General features: G+C 42.8%; 1 protein-coding gene across 5 annotated transcripts in view; it reads right to left on the bottom strand.

Annotated features, from left to right (window-relative positions):
- EPCIP (exosomal polycystin 1 interacting protein) overlaps positions 1-10,250 on the bottom strand; it is a 51,883-nt gene that overhangs the window by 8,594 nt on the left and 33,039 nt on the right. The window contains exon 3 of one of the 5 annotated variants that reach the window (XM_072138616.1): positions 6,670-6,808. The exons of the other annotated variants lie outside the window; for them this stretch is intronic. The gene's annotated coding sequence lies outside the window, so the exon portion shown is untranslated. The remainder of the gene's footprint in view (positions 1-6,669; positions 6,809-10,250) is intronic. 5 annotated transcript variants of the gene reach the window in all.

The following is a 10,250-nucleotide window of genomic DNA, read 5'->3' as shown; positions in this document are numbered from 1 at the left end:
TGGGGGAAGAAACAGCAATCGCTGCTGGATCCATCCAATTATTATTTCTCTTACGTTTTGGAAGAGAGATAATTATTGTGTCCAGTAGGTGGCAGCATCGCTCTGCACCAGCTCAGCCAGAGAAGGGGGTAATCTTCTTCTTTAGCCCTCCATCCTGTCTGGGAATATAAGGGGCTGCTCCTCAGCAGGTGGGGTGTGTTGGAGAGTTCACCTGCTGAACTGCACGCCACTTACAACATACAGGCAGCTGTATTCCATTTTTATTCATGCATATAGCTCCTCCCACCTAAATTAGCTGCTGTGGAACCGTTGTTACTCGATTGGCTACTGTGGAACCGTTGTTAATAGATTGGCTACTGTGGAACCGTTGTTAGTAGATTGGCTATTGTAGAACCGTTGTTACTCGATTGGCTACTGTAGAACCGTTGTTACTCCATTGGCTACTGTGGAACCGTTGTTAATAGAATGGCTACTGTGGAACCGTTGTTACTAGATTGGCTACTGTGGAACCGTTGTTAAAAGAATGGCTACTGTGGAACCGTTGTTACTAGATTGGCTACTGTGGAACCGTTGTTACTCGATTGGCTACTGTGGAACCGTTGTTAATAGAATGGCTACTGTGGAACCGTTGTTAGTAGATTGGCTATTGTGGAACCGTTGTTACCAGATTGGCTACTGTGGAACCGTTGTTGTTAATTGGCTACTGTGGAACCGTTGTTAATTGGCTACTGTGGAACCACTGTTAATAGATTGGCTACTGTGAAACCGTTGTTAATAGATTGGCTACTGTGAAACCGTTGTTAATAGATTGGCTACTGTGGAACCGTTGTTAATAGATTGGCTACTGTGGAACCGTTGTTAATAGATTGGCTACTGTGGAACCGTTGTTACTAGATTGGCTACTGTGGAACCGTTGTTACTAGATTGGCTACTGTGGAACCGTTGTTACTAGATTGGCTACTGTGGAACCGTTGTTACTAGAATGGCTACTGTGGAACCGTTGTTACTAGAATAGCTACTGTGGAACCGTTGTTACTAGAATGGCTACTGTGGAACCGTTGTTACTAGAATGGCTACTGTGGAACCGTTGTTACTAGAATGGCTACTGTGGTACCGTTGTTACTCGATTGGCTACTGTGGAACCGTTGTTACTCGATTGGCTATTGTGGAACCGTTGTTAATAGATTGGCTACTGTGGAACCGTTGTTAGTAGATTGGCTACTGTAGAACCGTTGTTACTCGATTGGCTACTGTAGAACCGTTGTTACTCGATTGGCTACTGTGGAACCGTTGTTAATAGAATGGCTACTGTGGAACCGTTGTTACTAGATTGGCTACTGTGGAACCGTTGTTAATAGAATGGCTATTGTGGAACCGTTGTTACTCGATTGGCTACTGTGGAACCGTTGTTACTCGATTGGCTATTGTGGAACCGTTGTTAATAGATTGGCTACTGTGGAACCGTTGTTAGTAGATTGGCTACTGTAGAACCGTTGTTACTCGATTGGCTACTGTAGAACCGTTGTTACTCGATTGGCTACTGTGGAACCGTTGTTAATAGAATGGCTACTGTGGAACCGTTGTTACTAGATTGGCTACTGTGGAACCGTTGTTAATAGAATGGCTATTGTGGAACCGTTGTTACTAGATTGGCTACTGTGGAACCGTTGTTACTAGATTGGCTACTGTGGAACCGTTGTTACTCGATTGGCTACTGTGGAACCGTTGTTACTCGATTGGCTACTGTGGAACCGTTGTTACTCGATTGGCTACTGTGGAACCGTTGTTACTCGATTGGCTACTGTAGAACCGTTGTTACTCGATTGGCTACTGTGGAACCGTTGTTAATAGAATGGCTACTGTGGAACCGTTGTTACTCGATTGGCTACTGTGGAACCGTTGTTAATAGAATGGCTATTGTGGAACCGTTGTTACTAGAATGGCTACTGTGGAACCGTTGTTAAAAGAATGGCTACTGTGGAACCGTTGTTAATAGAATGGCTACTGTGGAACCGTTGTTAATAGAATGGCTACTGTGGAACCGTTGTTAATGGAATGGCTACTGTGGAACCGTTGTTAATAGAATGGCTACTGTGGAACCGTTGTTAATAGAATGGCTACTGTGGAACCGTTGTTACTAGATTGGCTACTGTGGAACCGTTGTTAATAGAATGGCTATTGTGGAACCGTTGTTACTAGATTGGCTACTGTGGAACCGTTGTTACTAGATTGGCTACTGTGGAACCGTTGTTACTAGATTGGCTACTGTGGAACCGTTGTTACTAGATTGGCTACTGTGGAACCGTTGTTAATTGGCTACTGTGGAACCGTTGTTAATACATTGGCTACTGTGGAACCGTTGTTACTAGATTGGCTACTGTGGAACTGTTGTTACTAGAATGGCTACTGTGGAACCGTTGTTAATAGAATGGCTACTGTGGAACCGTTGTTAATAGAATGGCTACTGTGGAACCGTTGTTACTAGATTGGCTACTGTGGAACCGTTGTTAATAGAATGGCTACTGTGGAACCGTTGTTAATAGAATGGCTACTGTGGAACCGTTGTTAATAGAATGGCTACTGTGGAACCGTTGTTAATAGAATGGCTACTGTGGAACCGTTGTTAATAGAATGGCTACTGTGGAACCGTTGTTAATAGAATGGCTACTGTAGAACCGTTGTTACTCGATTGGCTACTGTGGAAACGTTGTTAATAGAATGGCTACTGTGGAACCGTTGTTACTAGATTGGCTACTGTGGAACCGTTGTTAATAGAATGGCTATTGTGGAACTGTTGTTACTAGATTGGCTACTGTGGAACCGTTGTTACTAGATTGGCTACTGTGGAACCGTTGTTACTCGATTGGCTACTGTGGAACCGTTGTTACTCGATTGGCTACTGTGGAACCATTGTTACTCGATTGGCTACTGTGGAACCGTTGTTACTCGATTGGCTACTGTAGAACCGTTGTTACTCGATTGGCTACTGTGGAACCGTTGTTAATAGAATGGCTACTGTGGAACCGTTGTTACTCGATTGGCTACTGTGGAACCGTTGTTACTAGAATGGCTACTGTGGAACCGTTGTTAAAAGAATGGCTACTGTGGAACCGTTGTTAATAGAATGGCTACTGTGGAACCGTTGTTAATAGAATGGCTACTGTGGAACCGTTGTTACTAGATTGGCTACTGTGGAACCGTTGTTACTAGATTGGCTACTGTGGAACCGTTGTTACTAGATTGGCTACTGTGGAACCGTTGTTAATTGGCTACTGTGGAACCGTTGTTAATAGATTGGCTACTGTGAAACCGCTGTTAATACATTGGCTACTGTGGAACCGTTGTTAATAGATTGGCTACTGTGGAACCGTTGTTAATAGAATGGCTACTGTGGAACCGTTGTTACTAGATTGGCTACTGTGGAACCGTTGTTACTAGATTGGCTACTGTGGAACCGTTGTTAATTGGCTACTGTGGAACCGTTGTTAATAGATTGGCTACTGTGAAACCGCTGTTAATACATTGGCTACTGTGGAACCGTTGTTAATAGATTGGCTACTGTGGAACCGTTGTTACTAGATTGGCTACTGTGGAACTGTTGTTACTAGAATGGCTACTGTGGAACCGTTGTTAATAGAATGGCTACTGTGGAACCGTTGTTAATAGAATGGCTACTGTGGAACCGTTGTTACTAGATTGGCTACTGTGGAACCGTTGTTAATAGAATGGCTACTGTGGAACCGTTGTTAATAGAATGGCTACTGTGGAACCGTTGTTAATAGAATGGCTACTGTGGAACCGTAGTTAATAGAATGGCTACTGTGGAACCGTTGTTAATAGAATGGCTACTGTGGAACCGTTGTTAATAGAATGGCTACTGTGGAACCGTTGTTAATAGAATGGCTACTGTGGAACCGTTGTTAATAGAATGGCTACTGTGGAACCGTTGTTAATAGAATGGCTACTGTGCAACCGTTGTTACTAGAATGGCTACTGTGGAACCGTTGTTACTAGAATGGCTACTGTGGAACCGTTGTTACTCGATTGGCTACTGTGGAACCGTTGTTACTCGATTGGCTATTGTGGAACCGTTGTTAATAGATTGGCTACTGTGGAACCGTTGTTATTAGATTGGCTACTGTGGGGCCATTTTTACTACCGTAGATTGGCTACTGTAGGTGCCCTGTGACTATATTGACTCCTGTGAGTTCCTGTCACTATATTGGCTACTGTTTGGGCCCTGTGACTATATTCCCTACTGTGGGGGCAGTGTTACTTTATTGGCTACAGGGTGGGAATCGTTACTAATTTGGATACTGTGGGGGCATAAAAGAGATCTCTATGGAAGCCAGAGAACAGTATTAAAGGGGTTATCCGGGTTTAAATTTTTTTTTATTGCCGGGCTGGGGAGGGCTAGTTAAACATAATAAACATGGACTTACCCCCTCCGGCGCCGCCGATGTCCCGCGCCGCGGTCACTTCGATCCGTGCCCCTGTAAACAAACAGGGGCACGGAAGCAGCGCACAGGGAGCTTCCGGTCCGCGATGTGGACGGCTCCTCCCATGCGTCCCTATCTCTCAGCGTTGTAAGCGCTGGGAGATGGTGCGCATGGGAGCTTCCGGCCGGCCGGAAGCTCCCTGTGCGCCGGTGTAATGAAACCGGCGCACGGAGAAGACGGGCCGCGGCGCGGGACATCGGCAGAACCGGAGGAGGTAAGTAGATGTTTATTATGTTTAAATAGCCCTCCCCAGCCCGGACATAAAAAATTTTTTAAACCCGGATAACCCCTTTAAGTGAAGTTAAGGAGGTGGAGGATATGATGATGAAATGAGGAACCTAATATATGATGCCATTGCATGGCCTCCATCACCGGCCACTGCTGAGCATATGCAGTGGGTATTTAGCTAGTGAGGTAACTGTTCATATACGGACATCACTGGAGAAACAGCCTGAACATCATCATCAGGCAATCACTGGCTGCTGCTGATGTTCACTCCTCCTTCTGCTCTCAGGGGGTAGAAACTGAACTAGAGGACATCTGCGACTGTATAAGCGTACAGTATAAGGACACAGTATAAGCACACAGTGTAAGCATATAGTATAAGCATACAGTATAAGCACATAGTGTAAGCATATGGTATAAGCACACAGTATAAGCACACAGTGTAAGCATATAGTATAAGCATACAGTATAAGCACACAGTGTAAGCATATAGTATAAGCATACAGTATAAGCACATAGTGTAAGCATATGGTATAAGCACACAGTATAAGCACACAGTGTAAGCATATAGTATAAGCATATAGTATAAGCACACAGTGTAAGCATATAGTATAAGCATACAGTATAAGCACATAGTGTAAGCATATAGTATAAGCACACAGTATAAGCACACAGTGTAAGCATATAGTATAAGCATACAGTATAAGCACACAGTGTAAGCATATAGTATAAGCATACAGTATAAGCACACAGTGTAAGCATATAGTATAAGCACACAGTATAAACACACAGTGTAAGCATATAGTATAAGCATACAGTATAAGCACACAGTGTAAGCATATAGTATAAGCACACAGTATAAGCACACAGTGTAAGCATATAGTATAAGCATACAGTATAAGCACACAGTGTAAGCATATAGTATAAGCATACAGTATAAGCACATAGTGTAAGCATATGGTATAAGCACACAGTATAAGCACACAGTGTAAGCATATAGTATAAGCACACAGTATAAGCACACAGTGTAAGCATATAGTATAAGCATACAGTATAAGCACACAGTGTAAGCATATAGTATAAGCATACAGTATAAGCACACAGTGTAAGCATATAATATAAGCATACAGTATAAGCACACAGTGTAAGCATATAGTATAAGCATACAGTATAAGCACACAGTGTAAGCATATAGTATAAGCATACAGTATAAGCACACAGTATAAGCATATAGTATAAGCATACAGTATAAGCACACAGTGTAAGCATATAGTATAAGCACACAGTATAAGCACACAGCGCAAGCATATAGTATAAGCACACAGTATAAGCACACAGCGCAAGCATATAGTATAAGCATACAGTATAAGCACACAGTGTAAGCATATAGTATAAGCATACAGTATAAGCACACAGTGTAAGCATATAGTATAAGCACACAGTATAAGCACACAGCGTAAGCATATAGTATAAGCATACAGTATAAGCACACAGTGTAAGCATATAATATAAGCATATAGTAGGATACGTTGTAGCCTTCTGTTGCAACAATACTTTGGGAAACCTTCCTACGTGAACTGAATGTGCCCTGAGTGTGACTGTCTTACTCTTCTTTGGTTCTCCTTCAGTATAAATGTAATATAAGATCAGAAATGTATGAGCTTGTGGACAGAGCAGATTTTTACCCAGGGACCACCAGCCTTAATCAGATCCTGGATAGCAGATCATATTGGGAAATAACAGGCTAGTGCACAATTAGTGAGGAGTAAGATCACAATGGGGATTCCAGACTTTTTGGGGATGGCGGAGGGGATTGTGTCACACGCGATTGTTTTGTTTCGCAATTGCTCCGGCTTTCACGCAACAGAAATCGGGGGTGGGCCGATGGATTCGGACTACGCGTGGGATTTAACAATTCAATTTGTGTCGCAAGCCATGCACTTACATGCACCAGGAAGAAGAAGGTTAGCTCTGTCGGACCTTATCGGGAAAGCGGCACATGCAGGATATCGGGTGCACAATCTTCATGAATCGCGGCAGATGTGCATTCCGGCGGACATTCCGGATCGGGAATCGCGCAGGAACTGGGAAAGTAAATGTGCCCCATTATATGTTACATTGTACATGTGTTTAAAGGTTTGACCATGCAGAAATGCTCTAGCGTTAATAATTGTCCCTGGAGATCTTTGTAATTATCATGTGTGTTTAATTGCATCAGAACTGTGAAACATGGATTCCTATTTGAGGGATGTTGCACTGGTGGAGTGTCCTCACACTGCTGTGCTCTTAGCTCTCTCCATTTAACTGCCCCTGAGAGGTCTGTGACTGCTGTAGTATTCAAGTATAAACCAACTGCAAGTCGTACTGTGGTATTAGCTGAATGAATTCAAACAGAGGATGAAACAGGAAGCAAACAGCGCCATTCTCTGTGTAGTGGTCAGATCAGGTTACTGCGAGTCAGCTGCTTTTTTTTTTGTTTGTTTTGGAGCTAAACTGCTGGAACTCTGATCTGTGGGGGTGTTGGGTACTGGACCGTCACCAATCTGATATTTAGAACCTCTTGCCTACAAAAATCTTTATAGAATGTTTGTAGTATAGAGGTTTTATCAGGGCGTTATTACCTACTTTGTCTCCTCCCTAACCTTAGTTCACCTCTCCATCTACGCCTCTGCCCATCATACGTTAAACCCAAGTTGATATAAGCTGCCAACTTGGACCACCCAAAAATATTGTATTCAGCGGACCCCAGAACAATAAAGACTGTACAATTAACACTGGTATAGCCGCTCACAGCGCTCGGCAATATGATGGCTTAATGCTCATCCAGGGTGGTGAAAATAAGATTCTTGAGGCTCCTGGCTCATTTATCACCGATACTTAATGTCAACACACAGAGACATTAATGGGAGTAACGGAGCAGCAGATAGCGCACATGCCAGGGCCGCGCCGTGCTCGCTGTAATCTCTGTTTATGTTGTGATTCCTGTTCACACTCCACAGAAGACTCCGCTCAGGAAAAGTCCTAGTAACATTAGAAAATTCTTAAACAATTTTTTTTTTTTACTGCTGGAAAAAAAAAACCAACAGAAACTGTGTCTAAAGAGGAAATTTTTAAGACCTCAGTTCTGGAATCATTTAAAGGACATCTACCACCAGGATGAAGGATTGTAAACCAAGCACACTGACATACTGGTGTGCGCCCCCTCTGGCAGGATCTGTTGTACTTTTAGCTTCTTATGCCCTGGTTTTTATATAAAAAGGCTTTCTAAATTATGCAAATGACCCTGGGGGGCCCCAGGCTCTATTAACACCTTTGGAACCCAGAGCCCCTCAGGCTAATTTGCATAATTTAAAAAGCATTTATTTAAAGAAAAAACAGGACATAAGAAGCTAGAAGAAGAGCATAGAAGGCACACACATTAGGGCAGATTTATTAAAAGTGTAAAGATAGACTAGACTGCGGGAGACGTATCAACCAGACATTAAAGGGGCCTTCCATTCCAAAAAATAAAGCCCCCACATGCAGTGTCTGTCTGGGTCAGAAATGTTATGGGTCACTGTCAATCAGTAACCGTAGCAAAACTGGAAAGGGACCTGCATTACCCCTGCCCAAGACCAGGATTTCTCAAAAAACCTCTTTAATTTTTAATTTGGTGCAGTGATTTTAGGGCCCCTTATAGATTCTTTTATACTAATGACCTATTCACATGAAAGAAGGTCCGACACTTGGAATATTCACTTAAAGGGAACCTGTTACCATATTTTATCCCAATAAACTAGCAGCGACTTAAAGTAGGGTATAAAAGGTACTTTGTAGAACCCCCTTTACATCTATAGTGACTCTCCCTCTGCAGCCTCTAAACATGACTCGCCTCTTCTCTGCTCTTCTTAACGTGACTTTAGAGGAAATTCAATATAGGTAAACAGGTGAGATTCCACATAAGATGGGAATTTTAGAAAGGACATTTCATCCCCTACCAGAGGGGGGGGGTGGTGGTTTAATAGGGTAAAAACTGGTTCCCTTTAAATTGGAGTCTCTGCTATCCGGTGGAGGGAGCATTCTGATTCTGGCCATTTATCTAAGTAGGATTCAGGGTCCTAAGATCAAAGGCTGAAGCCCTTTCTTGCCCTTAGATCATCAATATTAGAAATTAATTAGGGGCAGAACCTTCCCCCTAGGACTCTCTAGTCTCATGTTTCACAGCCCATTTGTTTGCTTAGACAATGATGGATAACTCTAGAGTATAATGAATTTGACGCAAATATGCGGATCCCCGGAAGTGGTTCATGAAACTGGGAAATACTGGGTCGCAGAGCAGGGAGTTATAGACCTTCTGCTCTGCCCTTAGGAGACGAGATTTGCTTTCCCAGAAAGCCCAAATATTACCTTACTGAGGGCCTTGGAAATACCATATAATAATAATTCCTATATTTACATAGCCAAAATCAGAAATTGCCAAATCAGTCCCTGTCCCCAATGGGGCTCACAGTCTAATCAACCTACCAGTATGTTTTGGAGTGTGGGAGGAAACCGGCAGTCCCGGAGGAAACCCACACAAACAGAGAGAGATCATATAAACTCTTTGCAGATGTTGACCTGGATGGGACTTAAACCCAGGACTTCAGCGCTGCAAGGCTGTAGTGCTAACCACTGAGCCACCATGCTGTTGATACACTGAGCTTCCCCTGTTGATGCACAGCACAAACCACAGTTTTTAATACTGAAAGTGACATGACAATTCTAGTGCCGCGATGATCTGTCATACGCTGGATCCTTATGGCCGGTTTGAGACCCTGTTGGCTTGTAATATTTTCAGTTGTGAAGTAATTAGAGACTTTGTTCAGGACAGTAGTTAATAATAAGTAACATAGTTAATTATTCTGTTATAAAATGTATCTACTTCTAACAAAACAGTAAATGCTGGAGAGAGAAAGAGGGGGAGGAGGGGCTGCGGCTGCAGAGATTAACTCAATGATACAGTAAAGTCCGTAATACCAGTAGGAGCCTGGGGCAAATGGAAGTTCAAGGGTCACAGCGCAAAATGTGTAATATTTCCCTTCCTAAGCGTCTTTTATAATCTGTATCATGTATGGAAGCAAGGCTTTTGGAGCCCAAAGGCATAAGGGCAATGACGTAGTTATAATTTGAGTGGACCCTGCAGCTAATAAGGAGAACTTGTTATATTTTGGGACAATGCTGATGTCTGCCTGCTTCCTGACCTAAGTAACTGCATTTCCACATAGTCTCCAATAGCCGGCGCTCAATGCAAAGGGATTTTTACAGCTTCTGTTCAGTTCAGTGCATATTGTATTCATCAGTAGACACTGAGCTCCCTCTAGTGGTGGCTGCAGGCAGACAGATTTCACATTGAGAAGCGTATACTATTGTTTTTATATAAGTCTCGTATAACAATATTAAAAATATGGGATCTGGATATGGAGCAGTGTGAAGTCTTTATACAAAAAATATAGGGGGCCCCTACTATATACTATATATATACTATACTATATTTAGCTTTGGCCCTCC

Source organism: Engystomops pustulosus, chromosome 2, assembly GCF_040894005.1.
Source record: "Engystomops pustulosus chromosome 2, aEngPut4.maternal, whole genome shotgun sequence".
NCBI classification, from domain to species: domain Eukaryota; kingdom Metazoa; phylum Chordata; class Amphibia; order Anura; family Leptodactylidae; genus Engystomops; species Engystomops pustulosus.
The sequence above is the reverse complement of the archived record's forward strand: the minus strand, read 5'-3'. Positions and strand labels throughout refer to the sequence as shown.